This window comes from Oreochromis niloticus, linkage group LG13 (genome assembly GCF_001858045.2).
Source record: "Oreochromis niloticus isolate F11D_XX linkage group LG13, O_niloticus_UMD_NMBU, whole genome shotgun sequence".
Taxonomy (NCBI): domain Eukaryota; kingdom Metazoa; phylum Chordata; class Actinopteri; order Cichliformes; family Cichlidae; genus Oreochromis; species Oreochromis niloticus.
The window spans coordinates 27,067,335-27,095,106 of NC_031978.2; the positions used below are offsets into that span (position 1 = coordinate 27,067,335).

General features: G+C 41.0%; 1 long non-coding RNA gene across 1 annotated transcript; it reads right to left on the bottom strand.

Moving 5' to 3' along the window:
* Positions 1-1,512: 1,512 nt before the first annotated feature.
* On the bottom strand, positions 1,513-27,597 carry LOC112841980 (uncharacterized). The gene is made up of 2 exons (XR_003213495.1): positions 27,125-27,597; positions 1,513-1,771 (listed from the first exon to the last, which is right to left on the bottom strand). It is a non-coding gene; the product is annotated as an uncharacterized LOC112841980 (long non-coding RNA).
* Between the last annotated feature and the right edge of the window lie 175 nt (positions 27,598-27,772).

The window sequence follows — 27,772 nt, forward strand, 5'->3', positions numbered from 1 at the left end:
TTTGCAAATTTGCCTTTGTACACTATCACAGTGGATTTTAATTCAACGCCTGTTTTGCATGAACTGATAAAGAATTGGAGCCATTTTCATACAAAGTCACGAATTTTCAGACAGGATGCCAGTTTCACAGGAAGGTGAGGCCTCCGGCATCGTCATTTCCAGACAAATTAAGCAGGTAAATGTAGCTGCTCAGTAAACTCTGAGAAAGTGAAGGCTGAAAGAACGAAACCTATCAATGACATAGAAATCTGATACATTTCAAAAAAGAAAGAAAGTACTGCCAATGAAAGAGAAGCTACCCGTGAAAAGAAAGGCTAGATTAATCTAAAAGTCTGGAAAAAAAATATTATTTGAGCAGATGAAACCAAGAAAAACTTGTACCACAATGGCGAGAAGAGTCTGGAGGAGGGAAAACAGGTCATGATCTGTCAAAGACTGGATGAAACGCTATGGCATGAGCACATATGGCTGCCAGTCTTAGTTTATCACTAGTGTTTTTTTGATGATGTGGCTGCTGATAGAAGTAGCAGGATGAAGGGTTTGCGTGTACAAAAAATGGCTGCAATTCTCTAAACAGTTAATGTAGCACTTTTGTTAAATCCCTGGAGTTACAGCTGAAAGCCTGCACGTCAATCACGTCCTAATTATTTGATCTCAAATTCACTGTTGATACGTACAGAGGCAAAATACCAAAAATGCGTCACTGTCCAAATACTTATGGAGCTAACTGCATATATGACAGGAAATAAGAAGCAGCATTATAGAAGCACTTTAAGATGCAGACTTTTCAGTTTAATGTCACAGTTAAACAGCATAACCCAGCTTCCACCACCTGTTAGCGGTGGACCTAATATAACTCTAAACTCTGCTAATGGATGTTTTTGGCAAATGCACCCTGACTCTTATGCTTTTATGCATCTAAGCTTGAAGCAGGCATTTTCTAACGCCGTTTTCTTTGCTTGTTTTCTTCTTAGCCCAAGCTGTGAAAGTGCTCCATCAGTCACCTCACGCTATATAAGGAGAAAATGAATATGATTTCAGCCTCCAGAACCAGAGCCGCTCCATATAGCTCATCTCAGTCCAGAAACACCATCTAATCATCCGTGAGCGTGTCTTTGCCTTTCCATCACAACTGATAACATTCAGAGAAACGCTGTATCGCTTACTACTCTGCAACAGGGAGCGTGGATCTGTTCTCGCACCTTTGTTGCTCTGGAGCAACTTCAAAACAAAAATGAACAGAAAAAAAAAATCCAATAACCTTGATGGTAGTAGCTCGGGGAGCTTCATACAAGCTCATGAAAGACTGCATTTGTTTCTATGATGCCTGCACTCAATAGAATCAACTGTAACACAGAGGATGATAAAAGCAAAAAGAGGGAAGGTGAAAAAGGTAAAAACGAGAAGGGCACCTTCCTGACCATGATGAAAAATACATTATGCAATTAGATCATTAACCTTGCTAATAACACACCGGGAAATAATGAATTAAAGAGACAACTTTCAAAACCATTTTCTTTAACTAGGGTTTTATTAAAGGGAAATCCAAAGCAAACTGAAGCTCAGTTAAATGCATAGTTTGTATTTAACACAGGAGAGGAGGAGGAATATGCTGAGGACCGCAAACATTTCTGTAAGAGCTAATATGACTTTAGTTTGCAACACGAAGGTTTTATAGTCATATTTGGACATTAATTATGAATCCTGAGATAATGTAATCTTCATCAGAGGTTCTTTATTCTTTATTAGTCACCATCACAGCTGCTGCTCCCTGCATGAAAGAAAGAAAAAAAAAAAGTTGTTGAGAGAAGGAGTGGTGGCAATCGATCCACAGTGATCAATTATGAGTTCCACTCATATGTAAGTAACCACAGATAAGAGACCTTTGACAGAATCAAGTACAAACAGATGCTGGGGGCTGTTTATCATGAAGGACGCGAGTTTGTGTTATTTATGAAATATTCTCTACTTGAGAAACATTAGCTGGGCTGGTTTCGTAGTTTCATCCTGGCATAGAAGTGTAATTTAAAAATGGGAAGACCTCCCTTGTTTTAGTCAAAAATTCCTGTTGTTTCATGTCTGTAATTATGAAAATGTTGAATAAATGATTATCTCCTCTAACCTTACACCCCAAGCTTTCTTCTGAGAAGCACTGTTAAATAGTAGAGAGAATAACTGAATCAGAGTTTGGCTCAAGGTACAACCACTGAGAGGACTGTTAGGTACCACTTAGGGTTTGTGTGTCCCATCATTTGTGTCTTGGATGCTGTTCAATATAACCCCAGTACCCCCAAAAAGTTGAGACTCTGGTAAAAAAAAAAATGTAAATAAAAGCTGAATGCAATGAATTGTGAAGGTAGAACATAGAAGACTTATCAAATGTTTAAACTGAGACAATGTATCATTTTAACAAAAAAATGAGGTTATTTTGAAATTGATGGAAATACACCTCAAAAATTGGGGACGGGGCCAACACGAGGCTAAAAAAGTAAATGGACTGATTCTTATATAGCGCTTTTCTACTCTCCCGGAGTACTCAAAGCGCTGTATACAACATGCCACATTCACCCAATCATTCCCATTCTCACAAGCACTTTCTCTATACTGAGTGCTTTCTAACTACATTCACACTCTGATGGATGCATCGGAGAGCAACTTGGGGTTAAGGTGTCGCGGATAAATGCAACAAAATAAAACCAGTACCGGTACCAAAAAAAATAAATAAAATTTATTCATAACACACGGAAAAAGACACAGGGAAACTGAGGTAACGATAAAAACAATAAATATTAACGATAAAAGCGAATAAAAACCCTGAAAACCATCAATTTCACACCTGAACCTCAACACTCACGGCCCGGTACCAAACGACTCACGGACCATGGCCCGGGGGTTGGGGACCGCTGCTCTAGGCTAAAAAGAAGAGGGACCATCCAGTTTGTTATCAGCACTCACTTTATAAGCCTACATTGTTGGTGTGGACATGCCTATTAATGCCTAAGGAACTGACAGCTTGCACCATCAGTGCTGAACGATATCTACAGGTTTTAGAGCAACTGGTCAGGGAAGGGCCCTAACTTTTTGGGGGTTTTTTTTGTTAGTGCCATCAAATCATTTTTTTTCTTAAATTGCTAGATTTTGTCTGCTTAAAGATTTCATGTGTTTTTTAGGTTTCCTTCTGAATAAACTGGGTTTATGATTTGCAACTCTCATAGTGCATTTTACAGAGCATCAGAACTTTTTTGGAATTGAAGTTGTACATTTTTATGGTTGAATTTTTACTTTTTAAAAGACCGTTCAGACTTTTTTCCCCCTGCTCCATGCAGGGAATAAATGTTTTTTAAAAAGAAATAAATAAAACACTGGTATCGACTTTGGTCAAAATGGGTATTTTAAAAATCTGTATCAGTATCCACTACAATTTCACAACTACTGCATTCCTTGAATAGATACATTCATCTGCACATATAAACACCAGATCTCATCTTTTACTATGAGGCCTCAGATTTCACCACGACTTCCCCAAAGAGGATATACCAAAGTGGAAGAGAATTATCACATAATCAATAAACTGGACTGTGATACTGTTCGACTATCATGGATCCAGCTGGGGTTGAATGTTACCAAGAACTGTGAAGGAGGCGAAGCACTACACTAATGGGGATGCAACATAATATATCTGATATCAGTAAAACTTGAACACATGAACACCAATGAAGGACAATCTCAGAGAGGGATTTACAATGGTCAGAGTGATCGCCAACAGCCTGGCGATCAAGCTCACTTTTCAGAATGTTTGCCCATTAATTCATCAAATCAGATTCAAATTTAATTGAATTAGCCTTACTACAGTTTCACGATAAAACTGTGGAGAAGACTATCCAACTCTAGACTCATCTATGTACCGCCACTTAATGCAAAGACGCTGAGCTGGTAATACTAGATCTCACTAAGAGTCAGTCATTTAGAATCTGTATCAGGAGGCATCATTCCCTTTCTAAACTACTACTTATTAGTTATTTAGGATAACTAGGGTTGGGGTCGGAGTTGGGTGGTTGCCTGTTTTTGTAGGGGTTTTGTTGCTAATTGTTGCTCACAAACTCTTAGGATTGAAAATTTTGTTCATTAAAAGCCTTTTAAACATCCCACATTACATAGTATCGAGGAATGCTCTCAGCAGGATTCAATACTGATTTCTCATTTTGGATACCACTGTGTTTGTAATCAAGCAGGAAAACTCAGAGGTGATTCACGTTGTGATAAATGACTGCCCAGTTTGCATGCCGATGTACCAGACATTCCCTCTGCTTAATAATGCAATATACTGATGGACAGTTTGCAGTTGCCCCGGGGTTTGTGCAAACAAATAAATCAAAATGGGAAAATGAGTTGTGAAATATCTGTAATAATGAACAAATATCAAGGTACGGCCGAGTCCCTTTTAGGATGTAAAGCAGCTCGCTGCAGAAAGTGAACCCTGAAATGTTAATACAGAACACATTTAGAGTATGACCCAGCCATCAAATCACACTGAGTGAATGCACGCTGTGTGGACAAGCCCATTGGAGTGGGATCAAAAAACCTCCTAGCATCGATCCCTTCCTGTTACATCTTTTGAGAATATGCTTCTGCTCCTAATCCAATCCTATGCTGTCTGCTCTGTGCTATGTTATCAGTGCATGTACAAGCCATTTCTCAGAGCTTTGCTGACAGGTTTCCATTTGCATAGACAGCGCACAGAACCAATATGCCATATGCTTGGAAGGTTTATTGCGCCTGCAGCACACACTGTTGGATGATGAAGGCTACGTGCTTTGTGCGACTTGTCATTGTGGTAGAAGAATCAGAGTGTGAGTGCATGTGACTCTTCGCTGTGCATGTGACACTACACAGTGCAACCAAGTAAGACCTGCTTGCTTCACAGCAGCTTCTTCTCCCACATGATTACTGAATATTTTATGGCAGTAGTAAGCCATATTTCACGGTCTGTAGTAGTAGAAGCTGCTGCTGGGACAACCCTACACTCTTTGATATTGAGCATCAAATTGAATGGAATTGAGAGGCCACAGGAGAAGACTGTACTACACAATTTCAGCACATTTTGAATCCGGGATTTCTCGAGCAATCTTGATCTTCCACTGATTTTCTTTATTGATGGGACTCTTTTGAACAGCAGAGGAAAAGCTGCATGTTATGAAAGGGCGATCGTTAAAGTTTGCTGCACGATTCATATCAAGGAGTTCCAGTTATTAGTCCGTGCTCAAAAGACGCCTTTGCACAACTTGAAGCGTATTTGGTAGTCTGTGAGAAATATGGGTCACAGATACATTACTTGTTTATACAGATGAGACTACTGCCTCTGAAAGGAGCTCCTTAAAGCTCGGTGTTTTCCTGTTTACTTAGGAGACTTGTATGCAGCAAAAGTTTACTCTAAAAGTACTGACACAAAAAGCAAGTGATCGCCTCCTTCAATTTCAAACTGACACGACAGGGAAGTGCATCCGCAGCCTGCTGAAGGCCACATTTGATGAATCTGTTTACTTAAATCACTATCATCACTGAGCAGCCATCATCATCATTTTCTCCTTGTACACTGGAGTGCTAATACAGCCTAATTGGAGGCTCTCTAAACAGAGCACCTTATGAATATTCACAAGCACAAAGGAGCTCATTGTCTTCACAGGCGTGACAATTTTAGCCATGGGTCTCAACTGATAATTGGACAAGGATATGGAGGTACATGCTGAGGGCGTGTCCGTGCAACCATGCACTGAATGGCCGCGTTAAGTCAATGCTTCCTGTGGGCATGAGTATCATTTGCTTATCATTTGAGTCTCCTCACATGTGCATTAATTTGTCGCGCTTTTCTGATCTTCATCTGCTGAACAGCTTTTATAACAACACAAAAGAGTCACACTGCTGGAAAATTAATGCAGCCATTAAGGCTTTTTTTTTTTTTTTTTTTCTTAACTCTGTGTGTGCGCATGCTTCGCTAATGTGATGAACCTCTATTCAAAAACAACTCCTAGAGCATGTGACTCATACACCATACCTAGTTCCTAAGGTTACTCATCAAATTAAAATGGAATTGACCAGCTGGTACGCTAAAGGAGATCAATGGAGGGAAAGATCAGGGATGTGCCTGTCAACTGCCAAAGTTTCACTGAGTGTTTCATTATCAGCTGATAGAAACTACTGTTTCGCTCCCTAAGCAGCCATGCCTGCTTATTTCTACATCCATTATTCACCTCCTACATTCTTCTCCCTGACTGGAGAGACTGGTCCGTACAGCTGGTGTACCACGTCTACCTCCTGAATGTGTCCAGACTTCTGTTCGTTCTGTTTCTCTTTTTTTGCTTTCTTTGCCTTGTAATTGCCTTCACATGAATGAGGCAATTACTCCGAAACCTGCGCATCTTATTCACATTTTCCTCTGAAGAGGGAAAAAACACAGTAATCTGGTAAATTGTTTCTGTCTAGCCTGCTTTTTGCAGAACAGTCCAATCAATATCCCGTTTACCAGTAGGGATGCTGTGATTCAAGTTTTTCTCCATTGATTTTGACTGTGGAAAGTTTGAAAGTGACATCAGTGTTTCCCACAGATTTATGGGCTATTTGTGGTATTAGTGGCGGGTGTGTGCCAAGAAAAATGTACACACTTCCCTAAATGAATTATTTAAAATGTCTGCAGATATTTTATCTGCCTAACAATTTATGACAATAATAACTGAGCAAACTGATCAGCTGCCGCTCTAGTAAGTTTTTTTGGTGAAGACAGTCTCCAGTGTTGACTGTTTGATGGAAGTACTGGTTCTGGCCTGTAGCCTCTGAAGTGTCATTTAAATATGACCGCAAAAGAAAGTCCATGCCTATAAACTGCTATGTTAAACTGCCCAATTTTACAGTATTAAAAGACATACATGCTGCCAGGTATAGAAAATGTAGGTGTCTTATGCTAGGCAGCATTCACTACTTTGAGCCATTAGTGCTAGTGTGTGTGTGTGTGTGTGTGTGTGTGTGTGTGTGTGTGTGTGTGTGTGTGTGTGTGTGTGTGTGTGTGTGTGTGTATTATTGGAGCCTTTGGAGCATTTTTAAGTTGATGATCTGACTAACATTACAGCTTACTGTGTGGTGCAAATCATCCCAGAGGTTTGTGGATTCTAGTGTCTTATATTAATCGATTAGCACTAATTAGCTAACATGCGTATCTCTGCATGGTACGCGTACAGTTAATGAAGCAACTTGCTAACCAGGCTAGCTAGCATTAGCACATACCTTAGCACTCCACCCTTTCATCCATGTAAAGATAATATTGTTTTAAAAAAAACACCAAAAAAACCCAAACAAAACTAAGCAACAACTAGCCAACCAATGAGTGGCTTCACAGTTGCTATGTTCATGTTTCACAGTCCAGTCTATAGATATGGTCTAAAGGTCTGTGAAGGTGCGATATAACTGAGAGATAAGATTCTTTCTGAGGGAGCAAATGAACAATATTAAGGTCTGCCACAACAACAAAAACCCAGAAAGCTGGTGAGCAGCAAATTAGCTTTCTTAACAAGAATGAACAGGCTATGCACTACTTGACTGATTGTGAAGGTCTCAGAGAAGAAGAAAAAGAAGAATAGATTTACTCAAATCTGTGAAGGACAATCAGAGAGAAAAAAAATATATAGTTGTTAAAAAAGAAAATTTTAATTACAGCAAATTAATAAAATCTTGGACAACTTGAGCAAAAACCACGCATGGAACAATCACTACAAATGGTTACAGCTTACAGAACAAGACAGAAAACTGTATTTAACCCGCAGCCAGCAAATTAGGTCACTGTTCTGTACCATTACAGATCCAGCTCTATTATCAAAGACAATGCAGTGGTAATGCAACTGTAGCATTTACACTACTTCTCTTATACAAAGGTGCATCTACAAGAGCTTTAATTTGAATGTGATATGAAGAACCCGCACAGATGTCGAGTAAATCTTTGTAAACAGGGAGCCATGCTGCAGAGAATGAAAAAGGAGATGTGAATTTGGACTCCCTGCATGAGGCTGCATCATACATCTTAAGGCAGTCAAGACGAAGAGGGTGCAAGATGAGAACACTTCAGATGATAATTCTGCACTGCAGCATGGGGACTCTCGCATGCACGGCACTGTCACAAAGAAACATCATCTGGACCGTGTGAAAACTTCTGAGGTTACCATGGCAATCAAGCCTTTTGTGTGTGTGTGTGTGTGTGTGTGTGTGTGTGTGTGTGTGTGTGTGTGTGTGTGTGTCTGTTACGTTACGGTGGTGGCACATCATGTAGTCCCTGCATTGGTACAATTAATTCTGTGTGATTCACAACTCCTGGGCCAGAATTTGCACGTTGTGCATTCATCTTGTCTTCTCTCATTAATAAAACACAGGGAAGGCATTGTGTTAGGTTTACTATCTATATCCAATAATTATGATTATCTGGAGCCAGACCACAAATATAGATTGTCTACACTTTAAGTCAATGTTAGTGTTCTCCTGCAGCATGGAGTCAAGTTTCTACTGTGAACGGGAAATGGATTTACTGAAAAGCCCTGCATGACTCCTCAAAGGTCATGAGGCCAAAGCAGCATCATGAAACCAGGTAAGCCTCTGTATAACCGCTTAAGGTGAAGTTACTGCAAAACTACAACCACTGCTTCTACAGCAGGATGCCTTTTAAAGCTTAAACTATTCTATAAACTACATTATTGGGATTTTCTGAAGTTCTTTGAGTTCTCAAAAATCATGAAGGACAACCATTTTACAGAAATTTGCAGATGGATTAATAATGAAAACACTCAGTTTTAACCTTGACATTTAAAAACAAACAAACAAGATAATTCAGGTTCTATTAAGTGACTCATATAAAATGTTACTGTGGTTGGGATTCTTTGCATTGCGACTGAGCAATAAGGAAACCAACATTTCTTAGCAAAGGTTCTGTTGCAACACAATCCTAAAAGATAAGATAAGATAAGATAAGATAAGATAAGATAAGATAAGATAAGATAAGATGACCTTTATTAGTCCCACAGGTGGGAAATTTGTTTTGTTACAGCAAAAGTGCAAAGTTATGTAGCAGAAATTAGAAAACACTGGAATGCAATAAAATACAATAAAATAAAATAAAATACCATATACAATAGAATAAAATAGAAATACAAATACTATATACACAACTGAGTAGGAAAATACAAAAATACAACTTCGTCAGAAGAAGAATTGCACAAGAATTGCACATATAGCAGTCTTATTGCACGTGTGGGTTTGTGTGTTTGATCAGCTGCAAAAGTCTTTATTGTGGAGTCTGACAGCAGTGGGGAGGAAAGACCTGCACCGTGGGTGCCGCAGTCTCCCACTGAAGGAGCTGCTCAGTACTGTCAGAGTCTCCTGCATGGGGTGGGAGATGTTGTCCAACAGGGATGACAGCTTAGCCGCCATTCTCCTGTCACTCACCACCTCCACTGGGTCCAGAGGGCATCCTAGAACAGAGCTGGCCCTTCGGATCAGCCTGTTCAGTCTCTTCCTGTCCCCAGCAGAGATGCTGCCTCCCCAGCAGACCGCACCATAGAAGATGGCTGAGGCCACCACAGAGTCATAGAAGGTCTTCAGGAGTGGGCCCTCCACTCCAAACGACCTGAGTCTCCGCAGCAGGTACAGTCTGCTCTGCCCTTTCCTGTAGAGGGCGTCTGAGTTATGAGTCCAGTCCAGTTTGCTGTTCAGATGAACACCAAGGTACCTGTAGCTGTCCACAGCCTCAATGTCCATACCTTGGATGTTCAGTGGTTGCAGTGGAGGATGCTTGTGCCTGCGGAAGTCTACCACCAGTTCCTTGGTTTTACTGGCATTGATCTGGAGGTAGTTCAGCTGGCACCAGTCCACAAAGTCCTGAGTCAGTCCTCTGTACTCCTTGTCGTCCCCATCAGTGATGAGGCCGACTATTGCAGAGTCATCAGAGAACTTCTGCAGGAAGCACTGGGTGGAGTTGTGGGAGAAGTCTGCAGTGTAGATGGTGAAGAGGAACGGAGCCAGAACCGTTCCCTGTGGGGCCCCCGTACTGCAGACGACCCTGTCCGACACACAGCCCTGAGTCCTCACATACTGTGGTCGGTCGGTGAGGTAGTCCAAAATCCAGGTAGTGAGGTGATGGTCCACTCCAGAGTTCTCCAGCTTGTCCTTCAGAACCGAGGGAAGAATAGTGTTGAAGGCACTGCAGAAATCAAAGAACATGATTCTCACAGTGCTCCCAGCGGTCTCCAGGTGCGCAAGGGAACGATGTAGGAGGTGAATGATGGCATCATCCGCTCCAATGCCAGGTTGGTAGGCAAACTGAAGTGGGTCCAGTGATGAGCTCACAAGGCGCCGAAGCTGAGCCAGGACCAACCGCTCCAGGGTCTTCATCAGGTGGGATGTCAGAGGCACTGGCCTGTAGCCGTTGAGGTCCTTGGGGCGTGAAGTCTTTGGCACTGGTACAACACAGGAGGTTTTCCAGAGCTGTGGGACTCTCCCCAGCCTCAGGCTCAGGTTGAAGAGGTGCTCCATCACCCCACACAGTCGGTCCGCGCAGGACCTGACGACCCTCGAGCTGATGCCATCTGGACCCGCTGCCTTCTTGCCATTAATCCTCCTCAGTTCCCTCCTAACCTGGGTGGTTGAGAGAGACAGGCTGGAGCCTTGTGTTGATTGTGTATTGGATGCTGTTGTTGGGGGTGGGGAGGAGTGAGCAGGGTGAATAGAGGAGGAGTGAAGTGTCAGAGGTGTCAGAGGTGGAACAGCAGCAGTGGGGGTGGGTGAGTCTGCAGCCGATGTTGGAGACTGCCTCATGGCTGAATCAAATCTGTTGAAGAAATGATTCAGTTCATTTGCCCACCTCACATCCCTCCCAGGCAGAGAGTTCTGATGTTTGTGGCCTGAGATGGTTCTGAGGCCTCTCCAGACTTCACCAACGTTATTTTGCTGAAGCTGGTTCTCCATCTTCTGCTTGTAGCTGTCCTTCCCATTCCTTATCAGTCCCCTCAGCTTTCTCTGCACCCTTTTCAACTCCTTGTCTCTGGATTTGAAGGCCCTCCTCTTCTGCTTGAGGACAGCTTTAATTTCTGAAGTAATCCAGGGTTTGTTGTTGGAGAAACACCGTACAGTCCTGGTAGGCACGGTGTTATCCACACAGAAATTAATATAGTCAGTAATGCATGTAGTAAGGCTGTCGATGTCCTCTCCGTAGTCGTCACAGATCACCTCCCACACAGTCGACTCAAAACAATCCTTAAGCGCCTCCTCGCTCTCCTCCGACCATCTCTGCACTGTGCGGGTGGCTGGTGGCTCCCTGCGCACTAAGGGCTCATACACAGGGACAAGGTGCACCAGGTTGTGATCAGATCTGCCCAGGGGAGGGAGAGGTGATGAACTGTATGCCTCTTCAGCATTGGCATACAGTAAGTCCAGTATTTTATTGTCTCTGGTTGGGCAGGTCACATACTGGGTGAAGGTGGGCAGTGTGGAGTTCAGTGAGGCATGATTAAAGTCCCCTGATATTATGAGAAGGGCTCTCGGAGATTGTAAAACTTGCTTTTAAAAGTAAAACTTGCTACCCAACAGCCCCTGGAGCAATGCATTAATACATTTATTTATCACAAGTTCCTAGAGCTGGGCGATAAAACGATAACGATATTTATTGCAAAATAACTTTTTCTCGATAGAAAAATTAAACTATTGTGATAGGCCTCATCTCTCTTGTCCTCTTAAAAAAAAGAAAAAAAAGAACAGCCAATCCAAATTAAGTAGCGCAGAGCCGAACCAATCACAGCTGCAGCGTCACGTCACGTGACTTGTTACGTACAGCACAAGCGCCAAGGCGCACATGTGTATTTGTTTTTGCAGCCATGCAGCCCGGGTAATGAAGGAAAGGAGTTTGCCGACTAGAGAAAAATCAACCGAGAGCGTGAGCGAAGGTTACCGAAGAAAAAACAGATGATGGTTCCAATGCTGGAGAGCTTGTCGAACGGAAGGGCCACAGAAGTTCCGTAGTGTGAAGGTATTTCGGCTATTTCAAGTCTGACAAAAAACAGAGTAGCGCGCACTGTAAATTGTGCTGAAAGCAAGTCTGGAAATACAATAAAGCGGTGCATGCTCAATCTCTGACTGAAAGCACTAATTCATCATTCGGCTTTTGTCAGACTAAAGTAACTGTTAAAACTGTTTGAAAAGCTAAGCTATACAACAAGGAGAGATTGAGAATTTCCTTTTAGTTCTCAGTTTATTTGATATTGACAAAAGTTAGTCAATTTTGTCTGTTCTTCTGTAAAACGACCTAAGATTTATTTTTAGAATTAATATTTTGTTTCTAAGTGGAATTGACAATTTAGTTTTGTCTGTTTTGTTTGTTCTATTTTGACACTTAAACGCTTTAGTGGCTGCCTTTTGTGTAGTTTGCAATATTTGCCTTTATTTATCTGAAACTGAAGTCTCATGTTCCTTAAGTACATCTGCCCTGTTGAACTTATTATGGGAAATAAATATTTTAATTAAAACAAGCTGCTAATTATTTCACATTTTACTTGTGAGCAACGGCACATTTAAATCTTACAAATATAGTTATTTGGCTTATATCGTGATATATATCGTTATCGCCTGAAATGAAAAAAACATATCGTGATATGAAAAAATCTTATATCGCCCAGCTCTACAAGTTCCCGTACAATAATCAGTGAGACATGAAAACAACATGTGCAGAATAACCATTCAAATCAATAGTTAGGGGATTTAGTCCCAAATAAAGGTTTAAAATGCTTCATTTAGAATAAAGATCACAGCAGGTTGTAGTTCTAACATGTATTATTGATATCTCTAGCTGATTCTCCCAAAGCACTGAACAAATACCATGCTAATTATATATGCAATTTACAATTACGCCTCAGACCAGCAGTAGTGAAATTGATCACTAAAGCCGCATTCACGCAGGCCTAAAGACCGTCAGAGACCCCATGGTAACCACCAGTCGCAGAGTTCACACTTTTCAATAGCAACCGGTGGTTCACGGTTTAGAAAGCAATTCATTACACTAGTTACCATATCAATTCTGCATTACTCTGTAAAACAAAACCCATTGTCACTTACCGGTTAACAACATAAACCTGGGAATTCGTGATCGCTGAAGAGTATAGTAACATGTTACACCTGCACTTGTTAGTGGAGGGCCACTGACTAGTCTTTAGGCATTGGGGTTGCTGCACTACAATTGCTTTAGTTGCTAGTAGGTTGCTCGAGTCACATACTTATTGGCAAAGTTGGCCAATGTTTTCTGGCAAAGCAGCATCTTCCATGCAAACTATGGTAACCAAAGTAATCACAATGCGGATTTAGTGCAGCAACACGTTTGCCTGTGTGGCTGCTGATTGGCTCTTTAGGGCCAGGGATCTTTGACACCACAAAACTCGCCAACTTTCTCCTCTTATTTGTAACTGATCTGGATATGTTAACAGCAACTTCATTATAAAAAAAATACTTTTTTCCCCTAGTATTTTACATAACACTTCAGGAAATGTTAAACTTTCCTACACTTTTGAGAGAGTTTCCACTATATTGTTAACACTTTACAAAAGCTGATGCATGAGTCAGTGTGTAGACAGCTGCTCCCTGCTCCTTGTAACCAGTCCCTATTAAGAGCCGTGTCTCAACAGCCAACCCCAACCACCATCTCCGTGCTTTTTCAGTGGGACCTGGTTTCACAAACCACTGGGCTGTGACACATTGTGGTGAAGAAATGGACCACGCTCTGGGGTTAAAATGCCATACTAACCTTTCAACTGTTAGCTGAGGGATACATTAGAGATCTATTTAAAGCACAGTGGGAAATGGAATGTAGTGGAGGGATAGGAAGAGGAAGAGCAGTCACAAAGAGCCTCTAAGATAAAGGACAAAAAAAAAAAAAAATGAGATATGTACTATAAATAGATCTTTATACTGTCCAGCAGTGTGATTTTTTTTTTTAAGGTAGATGTACTGATGTAGGAAAAAAAGATAACTAGACTCTTTATTTTCAGCCCCTGAAAGGTGAAAAGTACACAAAGGGCTGAAAAACACATGTTCACTTCCTATGCCAGCTGTCCTCACATTAACACATAAATGTATGTGCTTCAGTGGGATGGTGTGATTTCAGGAACTATTTAATATGCAGACATATGTTGCCTGCATGTATTAACTTAAAGAAAGAACCTGTATAAGTATACACTTACAGTGAAACAACAGAAGGCAATGAGATCTTAAAAAAGAAAGAAAGAAAAGAAACAGCCAAGCACAGACCAACTAATGCCAAGCGGGGCTTGAGGTGACTTATGACATGCATAGCGCCATATTTAAGGACACGGACACTGTGGCCCAGTTTTTTAGTTTTTTTTTTTTTTTTTTTTTCACCTTAGCAGCTCCGATTTGAGGTTGCAGCACGACACTTCATGCTTTGCCCCAGATACACCTGACTTCTGCAAGGCTTTACAGGTATATAGGACAGAGCTGTGTATTCAGTTCAACAGTCAGGTGTGTGCTCACGTGATGCCCAAACCAGATTTTCTAACTTCAAATAAACTCCTACACCTGTAAGTAGCACTGTGGCTGTTTATGCAAACCTCTGATTTGTGAAGTGAAGCAGGTTTGTTTGCATAAATCCTCCCCCTGGGGTATGTGGGGCAGCTGGAAGGGAGGAGCCTGTGTCAGATTTAATAGTGTCACAATTCAGTGGCCATTCAGTGAGGGGTATTTCAAGAATGGGAAAAGGGATGTGTGTTTTTGGGTGCCACTATAGCAGATCGGTGAATCTGCATGTGTGGAAACAAGCACTAGTAAATGAGAAACTTATTAATTAGGAATAAAAGATTAAGGGAAATATGGTTAAATATGTAGATCAGTGTAGGAGAAACCTGATTTTCAGCCATGTGTTGTGTAAAAGTGTTTCTTAGTGAGCTTTTATAAGAGCACGTGGCATGACAGACTTAAGACACGCAAAGTACTGCTTTGTGCAGCTGGATGAAAGGGAAGATTATTATGTTTAGTGTCCAAAATAATTAAACCCAAAGCCCTTGGGCTTGGGCTTTGGGTTGGGAAGAAATCTGATTACTGACAAACTGCATGTAAACCTGGGTTTTAGAGACATAAACAAGTTCTGATTTTCTGCCTTACCCCGATTTCCCTCAGTAAGTGTATTATGCGTATGCATGCAGTGTGACAAACTCTCTGCCAACACAACTGATCCCAAAACAGCAACACAAAGAAGAAGAGTGACGCTGGGTAGTCTGGTGTTCTGACAACAAAGAGACACACTTTACCATTTCACCATGCCCGTCCTGTCCTTTGTCAGTGATATTAAAAACAGTGTCACTTCCTCTGATCTCAATCAGCTACTTAAAAAACTGAGACTGTAAGAAACAGGTTGCCTTCACAGACTTTGTAAAACATGCTGACAATGAATCGATGAGGTTTATACTTCTGTTAAAACTCTTTCCCCCACAATAGCGTTTATATTGTACTAATCTTGTAATATCTCATTGTAGTGGTGGCAGTATTATTTGGCTTTTAAAGTTGTATTCATCTTTAATACACAGAAAAATCCTGATTTCTTGAGAGCCAATGGCTTTCAGATTTCACCAAAACAAGGATCTTTCCAAACCTTAATCAAAGTGCTTTTGGTGTCGAACGCCAGTCACAGACAGAACTGTGAATGCTAACGCTGGTGTCTGTCTTCAGCAGTTGTGTCCTTTGTACCACAACCACTTCCTGCCAAGAGTTTAACAGATGGTTTATGTTTTTAGATTTCTAGGGTTTAAAATAACCAATGGCACGATGGCCCCAGTAAAAAGGGTATTTTAGGCGAGCTGACAGGCCAGTAACTGGCCCGTTTGGTGTGCTTCCACCAATCACAGCTACAAGCTGACCTATGAAGCAAACTGGCTTAAGCAGCTCTCACTAATCAATTAATTCACATTAAGTAAAATAATTTTTCACAAACACTGAACAAAATAATGGATTCATTCAATTTGAAGACAAAAACAAATGGTCTTTTTTATTTAAGCAGATTTCTTTGAATTTCAATTACCATCCAAAATGAAGAAAGCAAACAAATAAATAAATGTGAACTGAACTAAATGTAGCACAGTCTGGGAAACAGTGAGCTTTTATGGAGATGCAAACGTAATGAAAAGGAACGTGCCAGAAGGCAAAACGAGTCAGTGATTACAAGACAGAACGCAGCACAATAAATATTCTGGTTTAACAACTACTGGAGGCCAAAATTGTAACTAAAATTAAAATTTAATTAATTGCATATCAGAAATAAAGGACTCAAGTGAAAGTGTTTCACTTGCATTTGTGAATAAAAAAAATTTTGATGCATGCAGACAAACCTCAAATGTTTCATTGCCATTTCTAAATTTACTGCACAACTATGAAATTCAAATTCACCATGCACAGTAAACGCATCTTTAAACATCACGAAACCAAATTAATTAGTTTCAGAGAGCTGATCCATACAGCTCCTTTATGCCTTTTGTCCTCCCCTCAAACCCTTCTCGGCACTTGGCTGCCCCTCCCAGAGCCTGGTTCTGTCTGAGGTTTCTTCCTGTTAGAATCTTAAGTCTCATATAAGACATCAGTGAAAGCTAAGCTCAAACTCTGGAACAAAGATTATACAGTGGATTTCAGTAGATTCCAGCTGTGTGTATTCTGACTGAACCTCTGTGTTCAATCTATTATTTTCTGCATTTTCTTACAGCTCTGTATTGTTAATGGCCTTAGGCACATTTCCATAGTTTTTACCACTTACTGAAACATCCTTTTCCAAAGTGTACATGTCTGCCAGGGTGTTTTCACTCTCTGGAATATCAGTACTTGGGTGTTTTTCACGCACTGCAGCATCAACAGTTTCCTCTGCGGTGGTCTCTGGATTATCCTGAGGCAAGTTTCTAAATAGTTTTCAGCTAAACACTTTCAAATCCTCAAGTAGTTTTTCAACTCTACCACATTACATTGCACTGCAGTAAATATGTATATGTATATATTAAGGCACTTTTATTTGTTTAATTACGATGAGCTACATTGTATGAGCTACAATGTCATTAATGAGGACACATGATGACATTTCATCAGAAACGTCATTTCTGATTTCTTTGCTTTTTGCATATTTCTCACACTGAAATGTTGCATATCATCAAAACACTCTGATATTATACAATGCTAACCTGAGGAAACACAAAATGCAGTTTTTAGATGGTTATTTCAATTATTACAGGAAGAAAAGCTATGCAAACCCAACTGTCCCTATAAGAAAAGGTTAAAAAACAAAGTAAACTTTTGCATTATGTGTTCACTCAGCTTCTCTTTGTCCAATATTAAAATTTATTTCAAGATCTGAAAAATGCAAGTGTCACAAATATGCAAAAATAAAATCAGGAACGAAGAAAATACTTTTTCACAGTACTGTGTGTCTATGCAGGTATGGCAATAGCTGATATTACACAGTGTTTGCAGAAGGGCAATTCCATTCCACAGGCGGACAAGTAGTCCTGCGCCAAGATGCAGACTGGAGTCTGGAGCCTTGGACTTGAACCTGCTTGGATTGTATGTGGCCATCCTGCAGACCAGTAAAGAGGACCAGAGCTGAAAAGTGGAGTGTGTAAAGCAGATGCTTGGAGCTTCTCCCCTGGTTCTTAGTTCAGCTATGGAGTTAGCTATTAATAAACATAGTCTAAAACGTGTCATTGGGTAATAATCCTCCCAAAGTCCATGTAAAATATGAACCATGTTGTAACTTGGAAGAAGCTGTTAAAAAGTAGGTATAGTTCATTAAAAGTAATTCCTGTATGTATGAATCGCAGCTTTGTCCAGAATTGACCTTTGTATGATGTTTCTATGAGATGTGCAAGCCCAGGGTTACTGCTGGGTCACTGGATGTCAAAAGAGCTTACTGCCGTAAGGACTGTGTGCGCCTGAGGCTGGGACATGTGCTGAACTGGACTACACTTAGGACAGACAGTGAAAATGTAGTGTGATGCTTAAAGAAGACTCAGAAGTTTTACTGCATTAATGTGGATTTAGACTTTTAGGTATTTGTACGGTGTGTAGCAGAATAACTGATGGAAAGTTATTCTCTGCTATAACAAATATCTGCTGACCTATTGATTAGCAGGGGTTAAAAATTCTGAAACCAAGCCAGCAAACAACAATTTTACCACAGTTCTTGCTTTTTTCTGCACTCTGATACTCATGTGCACATTTAAGGTCCACAAGGCTGATAAAAGGTGATCGTTCAGGTAACGAGTAATGTTGGGGCTGTTATTAAAAGAAAGCAAGATAGTAAGTTTGTTGTTTCCAAGCCAAGTGCTGTTGTTAGTACAGCTGATCACCCATTGTAATCATGGCCAAAATAGGAAACTATAATGGTCAAAGCTTACAGATGAGAGCACTTGAAATGGAAACATTAACTGTGAGCACAAAAGTCACTGTAGCAACCTCTGCATGATAAAACTGAATTGCGAAGATTAACATGGTAATCGTTTTGTCAAAAAATGTTAAATGATATCATCTTAGGCCAAGATGAAATGAATGCCACTGGCATTGACATTTCTACCATGAAACAAGCTGCGTCTGTGCTTTTGAACTTCATATGGAGCTTTTTAAAAAAGCCTTTCAAAAACGGCTTTAATCAAAAATATTTCAAGTCACTGAAAGATGAGCTTTACTGATCTCACACAATTATTTAAGATGCTTTGCCAAGTTTGTGCTACTTGTCACAAGTTCAGCTACTGGTGAAGGGCAGGAGCTGTGCTCTTGTCTGTCTGCAGAGTTGTGTGTCATCTGGAGGAGGCAAAGGTGACAATGTCGGCATCAGTAGTGTTGCAAATGAGTATTTAAGTAAGGTTATCAATTTTTTCACAGGTCTACTGAGTACATATGCTGCCTACTGTAATGACAAAGAAATTGAAAGGTACTATTAGTATGAATTCTGCTAAAATCCCTACCAGCCATCATTAAACTACTAAAACAATAAAGCTTTTTGCTACCAACTACCAAGCATCCGAGCTGGAAGGTGTATGTGCTGCTGTGAGATCAGAGCCACTGCACAAACAGGAGACGCATGCAAAGTCAAAGATAGCTACAGCCATCAAAAAGCTCCAAGTGGAAATCCTTCAAAGAAAATAAAAACGAGATCCTATCTTTGTTCCAATAGTTACAGCTAAAAATAAATAAATAAAAAAAATAAAAAAAATCAAGCAGTGCTTTTGCTTGAAATGTGATCTAGCTACATTATAACGGATGAAATGTGATAAAAACCATTTTAGCTGGAAAATATCTACCTCTTTCTAAAAATCAAGGAGCCATTGAGTTTTGAGTGTTAAATCTTCCACGGTCATTCTTGCAAACTGCATTTGTGCCTCAACAGAATGAAAAGCTCTACAAGCACAGCAACAGTAATGGAGGGCACTTCGTGAACAGTCAGTAATCCCCCTGTTGTTGTTGGGATATTTTTGAGTACTTAAAACAAAGGACAACACATACACACTTTAAGAGTTTTGTGTACACATCCAACCACCTTTCCTCTATAAAACAATGGAAATACACCTGACATAGAAACAATGCTCAGATCATCGGAAAACCTGTTTTAATTGGTTTCCATGGGCAATGACAGTTGAGCTGGCTGCTAAACAGTATGCTGGAACTTAGTCGCCGCACAGAGGCCTCACAACAGACGCAGTCAAATACAGCACACACACACACTGTCTAAGTAATGAATGGGATTACAAACTACAGAGAGTTTACATCAGTCAGTCTGTGTGGCGACTTGTGTTGACTTTGTGATTTGCGATCCGAGTCTATCTTCTCCGATCCTCTTCATTTGGTGTGCGGTTGCATGAGCAAGGGCACCGTGGAAATGTACTTACAGTTTCAATCAGGTTTCCCCCCGGAATTGGGTAGGAGAGTGCCGTTTCTGTTCCCTCTGTCATGAATTTAGCACAGCAATCGAAGCGGTGGGAATGAGCTGAATGCAGACTGGAAGCGGTAATATATTTCTCCATAAAAAGAGAGAACTGTATGACCTGAGTCAAATATTGAACTCCACCGACTCCTGCAAGGGTGCCCAGAGGTAACACTTTCTTGACTTTATTAGATGCTCCTTTTATCAATTCCCGTCTTTCATCTCCCTGTGACAAAGAAGAGCGACTTCGGGGTCAACAACACAGCTCTGTGTACTCGTTCTCCTTGTACAGGTCGGGAAAGAGCAAATTCAGTGTTTAAAAAGAAAGAAGAAAAACAGAACGCAAAGACAAAACTGTCAGCCGCTTTGACAGCCTGTTGCATTCCTCTTGTCCTAATCCTTCCTCCCCGCACAGACACATACACACACCTCGACAAGGAAGAGAGACCTTTATTCCCCCTGTTGCCACCTCAGCATCAAGCTGAGCTCATCTCTTTGAAGACTCCTTGGCTCAGGCACCAGGGCTGCTACAACTGTCATCGCCTGCGCATCACCTGAAGCAAACAAGATTACATAAGACCAGAGCGAGGGACAAAACAAGGCTGCTTTTATGAGCCCGTCTCCTGCAAAGAGGTCTCATCTTTAATGAAAAAGCAACCGTCTGGGAAAAGGTGACATGTAACGTTACAGTATGAGCTTAGAAATCCTTCTTGGGGGAGCCTACTTTGGTAAAAGTGCAAGTGTCAATAAATGAGGGCTGAATTCCAGGTAGCGTTCATGCTGGCTCATTGTTAACAGCGTCCCGGCCTGGCGAGACGATTAAAGACGCTAAAGGTATTAGTAACACCAGCGATTTTCCTACTATGACGAGTCAAAACGCTGCGAAAAAGGTCGACTGAGAGCTGTCAACGCGAACAGCAGGTGCAGTCAGCCGCACGTAAAAACACTGTTAGATGTGACACGCACAAGCAGTCTGTCATTGTTAACATAAGTGGAGCCAGCTATGCAACTGCAACAAAAAACACAGAAAACAAACAATCAAAAAAATATATATAACACCACATCTTAATGTGACAGATTCTATTCATATAGTGTAATAATCTAATCACGTAATGGCATTAAATGTGGTCTAAATTGGTCATTTTTTCTACACTTAATGGACAAAATACTGGGCCGTGTGTACATTACACCCACAGAAGCTTTTATGACATCCCATTCTAAATCCATAGTTATTAATACGGAGCTGGTTCCCCATTGCAATAGCAGCTCTCACTCTTCTTGGAAAGTCTTTATACAAGATTTCCGAGTGCGTTTGTGGGAATTTTTGTCCATTCATCCAGATAGCATTTGCGAGGTCAGACGATGATGTAGGCTTGGCTTGCGATCTCTAGTTTTATTACTTTACCAAACTCATCAAACCGTGTCTTTACTCTGGGACAGAGTGATCCTGCATCGGCCGTGAATGCCATGAAGGTCCTGGAACACAGTTATTATGCTGATGTTAATGCCGGATTTAGAAATAGGCAATTATTAATTCAGAGAGAAAGCTAAAACTAATTTTTTGGAATTCGTGGATAACAGCAGTAATTTTATATTGTTTATATTTATTTTAAAGAGCTTGCACTCTCTGCTGGATTAACCATTACAGATACATAAAAAGAATTTGGGGAATTACCATTAGTGTTAATTTAGGTCAGCTGTGGCATAAACCTTACATAAGGTGGTGGTGGTGTGATGAATTTGTTAAACACTGCAAGTACAGCTAGTTTGTGACAAATAAATAGCAGAGCTGTGAGGCTCTTGCAACAGAGTCTTGCAGACTGCTGATGGTAATGCTCGCTCTGCTCTGCAGCCTCAGTGAGTTCTGATTAGATTAGCCATCCAACTGCAATCCAAGATGCTGGAGTTTGAGTCTATCTAAGCATGGGACAAGACACTCACTGGAGGGGCAGCTAAATGAGATGCAGGACGGCCACGACAAAGAAAAACAGTGAAAAGCTAGTCAGCCTCGACTGGACTTTCAAAATAAGAGCAAGGCGATTGTTGATAAGTAAACTTATGTTAGATGGAATCAGTCTCTTTTTGTTTGTTTGTTTTTAAATAAATGCTACAAAGAGTTATGTTGGCACCTGTGTGATCCCTTCATTCCATGTTACCTTGTGAGTACATAGTAGTAGTTTGGAAATAAACTGATGTATGCATTTAATGATGGCCAGCCAAAAGAGATTAATTCAGTCTGAATACTACATGCTGAACAACGTCCGTGCTCAGCAGTCAGAAGACACTGCAATATGACCAGGACAGTCTTCCCACATCTTGCGTAACTTACTGCTGAGGCCAATTACAGTGGACTGCCACTGTGGCAAGAGGCCAGTAGCTGCAGGCAGCCATGAAGTTGAGTGGAATAAAAAGACAGTGAGAGAAATTGAGAGTCTGCAACCGAGATGAAACAAAGTGAGCGCCTCAGTATTCAGCGCAAGTAATCAGCCATCTCTCTCTGCATCTATCTTTATCCTAAACCAAATCTGCTTTCAGTGCCTCGTGCATTTATCCTTGATGGAAAAAGAAGCTGCAGACATGCGAGTGCGCACACACACACAAACACACACACACACACGTTCAGTGTCCACAGAAGTGGAAATTTGCCTGTGGCTTTACATGAATGATCAAACGGATACAACAATATAACACCACCACAAACAGACAACACAATTAACAGCATGTTCTGCAGTCATAATCACGAACGCAGTTTAAAGACTTTGTAGATGCTCTGGAGCGAAAATAACAAGTTCACCAACTCCGTGCTGATGCTGAACTGAAACAGGCATTTGCCAGTTCTGCACTTTTTCCCCAAGTACTGTAGCACATTCACAACAAGTGTCCTCTTTCAAAGCTACTCAACAGACTAGTTGAATGCTCCCAGTTCACATGAGGACTTGGAGAGAGTGAATTGAGTCGTTGTCTAGAGTCTGGCTAGCTGTCAGCTCCTACTGACTCGACAACTTTTAGCGCAATTACCCATTCTTGATTCTGTTGGTTTATTCAGCTATTACTGTATCCAATTGATTTGCCTCATTAATTGACTTAAAATCTTTAATATCTCCATGGTGTAGTGGTTAACACATTCACCTAATAAAAAAACATCTCTAGTAAAAACCTGCCAGATCAAATATGTGGAGTTATCTGCTGTGGTGGCACCTTGTGAATAAGGATTCAGCCAAAAGTAGCTTATTTTACTTAAAGTCTTTGTTTTTCTGATAAACAATGGCTCAGAGTTGTCATATTTGGATTCTGAATAACTGACACATTTTTTTAAATCCAGTAAACAATAAAAGAAAAATAACACCAGCATGTTTGTGTGTCTGTCTACATCTTGGCTAAATCTAAAGCTGCTATTTTAATGCTTGAGGTGTTGCAGTTTTTTCAACATGCAGACTTTACTTAGCCGAGCCGCCCAGTTATATTAATTCAATTCAGTTCAATGTTATTTATATAGCGCCAAAACACAACAACAGTCATCTCAAGGCGCTTTATATTGTAAATAAATACCCTAAAATAATAGAGAGAAAACCCCGACAATCAGATGACCCCCTGAACTCTGAGTGGGAAAGAAAAACTCCCCTTTAACAGGAAGAAACCTTGAGCAGAACCAACCTGCAGCCATCTGCTGTGAATTTGGGTATTATTGGGTACCCAAATATATTCAACAACTCCTTTTAGTACTTTTACTTTATGTTTTCATCTCTCCAAAACAACTTTTAGCAATCAATTTACATCTTATTACATCCCATTTTGAAAGTTCAGTAGCTGTTAAACCAGTTAGTCCCAAACATTCAACAGGATCTGAGAGACTCCACTGTCTTGGGCTATTTATAGAGATGATGTTCAGCTGGCTGGAGAGACACTCTAAGCAGACCCTGCAGCAGGAGGTGAGGAGTACCGCCTCGCCCAGCTTACCGAAGCTGAAGAGCAGAACGAGGACTACCAGCTACATTTCAGCTACAGTGGAGCCGACATTCAACCAGAGCATGAGAGACTCACTGAAGAGAGAGCTCATGAAACTGCTCAGTTATTTATGGTTGATTTAAAAAAGCATGTGCACCTCCTTTCATGGCACACTTTCACACACATCTCCACAGAATATAAATCTGTGAGAAATCCTGTGTCTGAGGCAGGCTCAGCAATTCCCCAATCTTTATGCCGAGCAGAGATAACTGGGCTGAGGGCGGCATCAATCTTCTCATCTAACTCTTGGCAAGAAACCAAATTATCGCCATTTTCCAAAATGTCAAACTTTTACTTTACAACTTCATGAGCCTAGCAGGTTGGCAAGGACAAGTTTCAAATGTAACAAGTTCTGCACGCTCATGAATAAGAAAGACTGCTCTCAAATGGTGATAAAATGCATGATTAAATGTCTGACGGAGCAGACTCCATCACCATTTCTCCAAACATCGACTTCTCTTATTTTTTCCTCACACTCTGTGCTGTTGTTAAAGAGCATTCGAGCAAGTCGCAAACTAGCAGGATGTGCACCTCAATCAATTCCACAGCCTCCCTTTGCTAATCAAACTACCTGCCAAAAAAGCCCTTCTGGCAGCTACGCTTCGACATCAACCTGACCGCCTGATTATGTTTGCAGCCTTCTGAGCCAAAAGTTGCTCTAATATTACTGCCTAATGTAAGCCATATGCTGTTTTCCAAGAAGCCAAAGGGATACTGTTTCTAAGAGACCTGACAGGCAGCAAGAGACATCTAGAGCCTAAGTCAGCATCCAGAAGGCAGCGCATCTTTTGCTTCGTTTGTTATCGAGGCTCGGGGTAAAAAAAAGAGAGCCAGCTGCTTCACGAAGGCGGTGCCGAATCAGCGCTCCGCAAATGTTCAAGGTGATCAGTTTGACATTAACAGTTGTCTCTCTTTAATGCATATGTGCCCTCCACCCACGATGCGTACTGCTCCCTTTGTGCTCAGCAGATCCCCGTAATGACAACATTGCATAATTAACATCGAATGCATCTTTGCCACCTAAGATCAGGCCTCGGTCTACGCTTCTACGCATAATGACAGCGGTGGTGACAAAGCCGGTGATTAAGACCACAGTTGATGGTGGCGGTGATACTCCACCAACTGAATTTTTCACTGCTGGTGTTTTGTAGGTCAAGCCTAAGTGACACCTGCGTTACACTGATGATGGGAGGATAAAGACGAAGCTGATCTCTAGTTTTTCCCCCTCTTTTCAAGCTCGGCATAAACAAATCACACATTAACACAGCAACACAGTCTTGAAGAGGTTCTGACCTCAGCCTTAAAGTTTCCCTTTAATCGCACAGAAAAGCTAAAGAAAGCCAAATGTGCACAGCCTGCTCGAGAACATCTCTCCTGGCTTTGATTAACTGCTGCAAGTGCGAACGCCGTAGGGCCACTCCAGTAACCACTCCCCTTGATAGTGATCTGAACTACAGCTGGACACTTTTCCTAAAGGCAAGAGCTGTAGACTTAATTGGGTTACCCTTGTGTGCAAAAGGGGAGTACTAACACACACATACACACACACAGAGCATATGACCATATCCCTGCAGTGAAATGACCTCATTTACTCAAGTTTTCCGGCCAAATAGTTCTGCAGCAACAGTGGATTTTTTTCCCCCCTCCTGCAGTCCATCATCAGAGATTCTGCAATCCAGTGCTGAGCTTAGTGGGCTCACTTCCAAGAGGCTTATATCCCCATACACTGACAAGACATTACTTAACATTACTTTCCACGCGTGACACTATAATCTTGTCTTAATTATGCAATTAGTTCTCCGTCTTTGAACACACAATATTTCCAAAGAGCTCGTTCAGTCATTAAAGTGTTTCCTCGCAGCGTGAGCATGGAGGTATATACTGCGCTTCAGTGGCAAGAGCTGCGTTTTTTGGGGTGGGGGGGTTTGTGCCTTGAGGGCTGTGGCTTTAGTGAGGCAACGGACCTCTCCAAATCTGTCACTCTTGCCTTTTGCCTTTATGATCTCGCCACATATGGCTACAGACACGCGTCTCCCTCTCCCCGCTTCTCCAACGTTAACGTCTGCCCTTTAAAATGGACAATGAAGAGGAAAAGGTGGAGGTATAAGGAGAAAGACGGAGAGATGCAGCTGGAAAATAAATGCAAGTTAAAGGCCAGGTCAGCGTAAAATACTAAAGCACATACATTTGGTCTGAGATTTGGATTTTTACAGCTTCATATTGAGTTTGGTGAATGTGCGTTTTAATTTCTTTTGACACTGATGCTAAAATATAAAGACATTCGTTTAAATCTGTAGGTTTGTTTTGTTTTTTTCAAGTGGGCATTATGATTGTTGGAATCCTAGTGAGGGATTTTTTAAGGTCTGACGTTTTTCTTTGATGATCATAGTGGACAAACTTCCACACTAAGGATGCCACTCTAGACCAGTGCTGAAGTTAAAGGTGATAAAATGACATACGGCTTAATGTCTTAAATAACTGTAACTGTTCTTAACTTTTATTCAGAGTGAAATTAATTACCCAAAAAAGAGAAAAAAAAGAAAAAGAAAATGACACTTAAAAAAAGACAATTCAGAAGAATCTGATTAACATTTCATTATTTAAAAGTTCCACACCAAATATCGCGATAATACAATTTAAGCGAGGTTAAAATGCCGACACTGTGAGCTATAAACAACACAGATAGCCCACAATATTAAAAGAGTGAAATGCCCAGACTAAGCTATAGTTTGATAGTACTGGTAAGATTCATTTCACCTGCTCGGGGTCTTTCCATGTATATGCAGTCAGCATCAGGTCATGTGATGAAAATGTACATTTAATCTCGCATTATTATTTTTATTATTATCATTATTATTGTTGCTGCTGCCTCCTGTAGTAGAAAGTTTGACTTCAAGCCTTGAAAATGTCCCACATGAACACTGTCTGTTCGCCGTGAGCAGCCAAACTCCGTCTAAACTCCTTTGACAGCGTTTAATTTCCTAACAGGAACTTTGATAACTGAGCCTGTGTACTGTGCCAAGCGGAGGGATACCGTGAAAAAAAAATGCCATCGTAAGTGAGACATACACAATAATAAGTTCCAAACTTGTTAGTGCCACTTTTTGCTAGAGATTTGGTGACACCTTTGCCTTCACTTACCATCTTCCTTTTCGTCGAAAACGGGTCTCTTTGAAGAACTGTTGGCTCCCATCCTCTTCTTCCACTTGCCCCAGTGAAACATTGATGCTCAGCTTGCATTCCTCGCCTTCTTGGAAGAGAAACTACAGCTCTGTGTCGGACACCCTCCTCCTCAAAAGACAGTAACAACAGCCGTGCATTTCAGCCGAGACGTGTCCGTTATTTCGTTTTATTTCTCCGTATTTGGTCTGCCGACAATTTGACCAGCGCGAGTTGAAGTCCTCAGAAGGAAGCGGAAAGCAAAGTGCAGCGCTTACCGACGGACAGGGATGATATTTAGAGCTAACACTGTTTGCTAAGTTGGAGGTTTGGGCTGGAATAACCACTCGCTGCTCGTAGTGTTCAGTTGCCTTGCGCAGCCAGACCGACGGACTCGTGTTTGATGGGGCTTGAAGAGTACAGGCTGCGCGGAGAGGCACTCAGTTAGAAAAGCCATAACCGGAAGTCAGTCAGTTAACTGTAAAGAAATAAAAGCTCAAAAGGACTTTTCAATCCCCTCAAAATTATTAGACGATGTATTTATAGTTTTATAATCCTCTTTTTTTGTTTTAATTTAGTGTTTTATTTTTTCTTTTAAATTGGAATTAGTTTCAGTTAGTTTTCAGTATT